The sequence below is a fragment of the Cyprinodon variegatus genome, unplaced genomic scaffold (genome assembly GCF_000732505.1).
Source record: "Cyprinodon variegatus isolate N-32 unplaced genomic scaffold, C_variegatus-1.0 Scaffold853, whole genome shotgun sequence".
NCBI lineage: Eukaryota > Metazoa > Chordata > Actinopteri > Cyprinodontiformes > Cyprinodontidae > Cyprinodon > Cyprinodon variegatus.
The window spans coordinates 343990-349473 of NW_015151306.1; the positions used below are offsets into that span (position 1 = coordinate 343990).

General features: G+C 36.8%; 1 protein-coding gene across 2 annotated transcripts in view; it reads right to left on the minus strand.

The window, feature by feature from the left end:
• The window catches only part of LOC107099279 (C-C chemokine receptor type 6-like), a 7103-nt gene extending 2880 nt beyond the window's left edge, over window positions 1-4223 (minus strand). Inside the window, exon 1 of one of the 2 annotated variants that reach the window (XM_015397335.1) lies at window positions 4071-4223. The gene's annotated coding sequence lies outside the window, so the exon portion shown is untranslated. Of the gene's footprint in view, window positions 1-2965; window positions 3119-4070 lie in introns of those variants that run through there. The other variant, XM_015397334.1, reaches the window with a different exon arrangement.
• Window positions 4224-5484: the final 1261 nt, after the last annotated feature.

A 5484-nucleotide genomic window follows, 5' to 3' on the forward strand; every position in this document is an offset into this window, starting at 1 on the left:
CGATTCACACTCCATTCCAGTAGTTGGCGGTAATGCCCCTCCGGAAGTTGCTTGCCAACCAATGCAAAACAGAAGAAGAAGAACAACTATAAACAACAATCGAAATCTTCTCCACACAACATTTTAGATAATAACACCAAAGTACAGCAATAATAATCAAGCATAACTTTCTGAATGTGACGGGCGCCGCCATTTTTATTTGCTTGATTCCCCTCTTCTTCTTCTTGTGTTTTATGGTGGTTGGCAAACAACTTTTGGTGCATTACCGCTACAAACTGCTTGATTTCCTCCTTCAATGCCGGCAGTAATACCGCAGATCGTCACTAGGAGGCGAGGAGTCGATGAACCGAGATAGCGTGACGTGGAAACGGTCGTCAGAACCGAGCTCGGCCCGGTTAACTGATCCGAGCTCGGACCGGTCTCGGCATGGATCGGTTTTTCAAGGGTAGTGTAAATGGGGTAAATGATAATAAAATCACTTCCATGAATTGAAGTCCGACATAAGGTGAAGAACGGTTCCGCCCCTTTGGAATGGGGGTTGTTTTGCTTCTTTGGGTGGATCATTTTGTCCGGTTCATTTTGTATGTTTTCTAAGCCAAAACAAGGCTTTGTTTTTGGTCCACTCTATAGAGCCTCGAACACAACGGTAATTCTGACATTTTGAATTGAAAAAGCTTCCTGGATGGGAAACGAAACATCTTCAAACTTGTAAACAAAGTCCAGTGGATTGTTTTTTTTAACTTCATTGGAATGACTCTGACCTGAATGACTGAGAATCTTTACCAGCTTAGTTCACCTCTGGACTAATTCCTAACCACCAGAAGCCCAAAATATTTTACTGGATCTTGTTTGTGCCTGAAGATGGCGTTTCTCATAAATTAGAAATGTAACCGGTTATTTCCTCTTTTACTTGACTGTTTTCTCTGGTAATCCGGCCTCTGACACCAGCTAATCAGCTTTGAACCACACCTCCATGAAAGCCCATCAACATCCATAGTTCATCTTAAAAGGTCTCCACTCCACATCTCAGTCTGCCACCCAAAGCGCAGGCGCCGATCGCGCTATGTCGGACTTCGATTTAGATGACCCCGTTTCAACCCGCTCCTCCTCCACCATCCTGGCTAAAGCTTCAACAGTGTCATTCCTCCCGGATTCTTACTGCGTTCCCTGTCTCATCTCAACCGATCCATGTTGTGCCTGGGGAGTTTTTCCTTTCCACTGTCGCTTCATGCTTGCTCATCATTGACAGGTTCTCTCAACCTGTGTTATCCAAGCTGGACTTCCATCTTCCAGGTCCCTGAATGAATCTCTAGTATCAGCTGACGCAGTCCACTGGATCTCCCCATAAAGCTCAGCAGACCGTCTCTCCAACCAGCAGTCTACAGACTGACCAACTCCATCTGAGCGCCTACAGTAAATCTAAAGTAATTGTGTCAATAAAACTCTTCTAATTGTCTTTTTCTCTCCCTGGGAGTTTTTCAGATTGAACTACCTTTTAGTGAAATACATTTCAGACGTTTTATGAGTTGTCTGTAAGATATTCAAAAATTCTTTATTAACCCCAAAGGGAAATTAAATCTTGCACTAAGTCATAGTTTGTTTGTTTTTCTGTTGAGTTGTTGTCGTTGATGACAGGTGTATGCAGGGCGAATTCTTTAGAGTTAAACGCTGTCTATGCGGCACTGTTATACAAAGAACGGCATGATTTAGTAAAGAAAACATTAAGCAGAAGTTTTTGAAGTTAGAGTGAGCTGTTTGTCTGCAGAAATGTGCATCTCTGTCTTCCAGGATCAGCAGCAAAAAGGTGAGATTTTTAGAGAGAAACCAAACATGACGCTAAATCCAAAGCTCAGAAAAACGAGCTTCAGTACTGATAAAATTCTTCCAAACGATTTTCCTTTGGGTTCCTTTCTACGGAAGAGGATTAGGGCCACTGGAAAAAAAAAGTTTTTATTTCAATTTAGTATTGGAAAAATTGGAAAGAATTCTGAGATTAAATTTGGAATTTAATCTCAGAATTCTGACTTTTTCTCAGAATTCTGACTTTTTTCTACGAATTCTGACTTTAATCTCAGAATTCTGACTTTAATCCCAGAATTCTGACTTTAATCTCAGAGTTCTGACTTTTCTCTCAGAATTCTGACTTTTTTCTCAGAATTTTGGATCTTAATGTAGATGAGCACCATGAAGGAAGAGATGTAGAGCACTCAGCTTCACTGACAAAGATGTGAGTTGTTTGAGGTGACTTTTTACGTGCCCGAGGGGTCCCCTCATTACTAGAGGAGCAGAAGGTCATTAAAACAAGAGAGCTAGTCTCTAAAACAGACATGGCTATGGCTTGATGCTAACATGTTTGTTAGCTGTCAGAATTCTGAGAAAAAAGTCAGAATTCTGAGATTAAAGTCAGAATTCTGACTTTTTTCCCATACTAAACTGTAATAAAATTAAAAAATCAGTTAACTTTTTTTTTTCCAGTGGCCCAAATCCTCTTCCGTACCTTTCGCCGGTTTCCAGCAACCAAATATTCAGTAAAAAAAAATCTAGAGTACACTTGTTTCTTTCCATGTATAATATTCCAGAGTGAGACCTAACTTTAGAATCTGAGGAAGTTTTTTTAATTAACTGTGATTTTATTTAGTGAATGATGCTGTGTTCATTATTACAAAGTATTTAAGAAACAATAAGCTAAAACAAAGCTGCTAATCATGCCTTCACTCCTTTGCAATAAGCAACAAGTAACACATACTGTGAAATTCTAGTTTATTCAGTCATGGAGGCGAAGATTTTTACTCATGTGATTCTAAAAAAGGCTGCAAAGGCAACTTTGCATGGAGAAAGATTCAGATTAAGAATAAAAAGCATTTTACTTTATTATTTTTTTTTACTATTTATGAGGCTTTTTTAGTCATTAAATTAACAAAGCAACATATTCCTCCTGCATTCAGTGTTAAAAATTGAGCCTTACCTTCTGAAGCTGATTTACAGATAGTTTCCTCGTACAAGTCTTGCATTAACAACAGGAGAAGCCTTTTTTCCAGGTCAGAGCTGCTTGCTGTGTCAAATGATCCAATAAATGTCAAACAGCCTTGTTGCTTTAGTTCCTTAGAAATATATAAACGCTGAGAGTGACGTTGAAAACTTGTCTGACAACAAAATGAAAACAGCAGTCGTTCCTCTACCTGTCCACCTAGTGGGGGTAACGTATGAAGCAGTGGGAGAGTTTGGTATTTCTGCAGCCATATGCAAGCGTGCAGCAGAAATAAGGGTAGAAATATAAAACTAAGGAGGAAAAAGTAAGAATAAGAACCTTTACAGTAAGTGTAAAACTTTGACATCAGAAAAAAACTTCCATTGAGATTAAAAACCTCTTTTCCAATGGAGTCCTGGCAAAGAGGCAGTAAAGTTAGATAATAAACAGAGATACATTAAATTACATGACAAGTACATAAAAACATATCAAGTAAAACAATTACAGATCATTGAGGCTGCTTCAAAATCTTTTACTTTTAACTTAAAAGTATTTAAAGGTAAAAACTCAGTTAACTTCCAGTTTCTTTGTAAAATATTCCACGCACAAGTATCTGCGTAGCTAAAGGTTTTCTACTCTAGTTCTGTGCAGCAAAAAGGAACAGAGAGCAACAGCTGATGGTTGGATCTCNTTTCTTTCCATGTATAATATTCCAGAGTGAGACCTAACTTTAGAATCTGAGGAAGTTTTTTTAATTAACTGTGATTTTATTTAGTGAATGATGCTGTGTTCATTATTACAAAGTATTTAAGAAACAATAAGCTAAAACAAAGCTGCTAATCATGCCTTCACTCCTTTGCAATAAGCAACAAGTAACACATACTGTGAAATTCTAGTTTATTCAGTCATGGAGGCGAAGATTTTTACTCATGTGATTCTAAAAAAGGCTGCAAAGGCAACTTTGCATGGAGAAAGATTCAGATTAAGAATAAAAAGCATTTTACTTTATTATTTTTTTTTACTATTTATGAGGCTTTTTTAGTCATTAAATTAACAAAGCAACATATTCCTCCTGCATTCAGTGTTAAAAATTGAGCCTTACCTTCTGAAGCTGATTTACAGATAGTTTCCTCGTACAAGTCTTGCATTAACAACAGGAGAAGCCTTTTTTCCAGGTCAGAGCTGCTTGCTGTGTCAAATGATCCAATAAATGTCAAACAGCCTTGTTGCTTTAGTTCCTTAGAAATATATAAACGCTGAGAGTGACGTTGAAAACTTGTCTGACAACAAAATGAAAACAGCAGTCGTTCCTCTACCTGTCCACCTAGTGGGGGTAACGTATGAAGCAGTGGGAGAGTTTGGTATTTCTGCAGCCATATGCAAGCGTGCAGCAGAAATAAGGGTAGAAATATAAAACTAAGGAGGAAAAAGTAAGAATAAGAACCTTTACAGTAAGTGTAAAACTTTGACATCAGAAAAAAACTTCCATTGAGATTAAAAACCTCTTTTCCAATGGAGTCCTGGCAAAGAGGCAGTAAAGTTAGATAATAAACAGAGATACATTAAATTACATGACAAGTACATAAAAACATATCAAGTAAAACAATTACAGATCATTGAGGCTGCTTCAAAATCTTTTACTTTTAACTTAAAAGTATTTAAAGGTAAAAACTCAGTTAACTTCCAGTTTCTTTGTAAAATATTCCACGCACAAGTATCTGCGTAGCTAAAGGTTTTCTACTCTAGTTCTGTGCAGCAAAAAGGAACAGAGAGCAACAGCTGATGGTTGGATCTCAGGGCAGAAAAGCCGTGCTTCACTGTGGAAGGAAAGTACAAATGTAAGAGAGCAGCAATTAAAAAACAAAATATTTATTTAACAAATTAAATATTTTATTTAACAAACTAAATATTTATTTTGTGGCTAAATGTTTATTTAACAAACTAAATATTTAACTTGCAAGTACAGTGTTCCGGCTCACTGCAGAACATTGTTAGATTGCTCAGAGGTTTATAGAGAGAGGAGAACTGCTGCTGAGTGAACAGGAAGTTTGACATTTTACCTTCCATAGTAGCCTAAAACGTACGGAAGACGATTAGGGCCAGTGGAAAAAAAAAAAAAAGTTCACTGATTTTTTAATTTTATTTCAGTTAAGTATGGGAAAAAAGACAGAATGAAAAAAGTCAGAATTCTGACGTTTTTCTCAGAATTCTGACTTTAATCTCAGAATTCTGCCATTTTTTTTTTTTATTCTGAGTTTTTTCTCAAAATTCTGACTTTCATCTCAGAATTTGTGACTTTTTTTATTGTCAGAATTCAGTCAGAATTCTGAGATTAATCTCAGAACTTTAATCTTAGAATTCTGACATTTTTTCAGAATTCTGACTTTTTTCTCAAAATTCTGACTTTAATCTCAGAATTCTGCCATTTTTTTCAGAATTCCGACTTTTTTCTCAAAATTTTGACTTTAATCTCAGAATTCTGCCATTTTTTTCAGAATTCCGACTTTTTTCTCAGA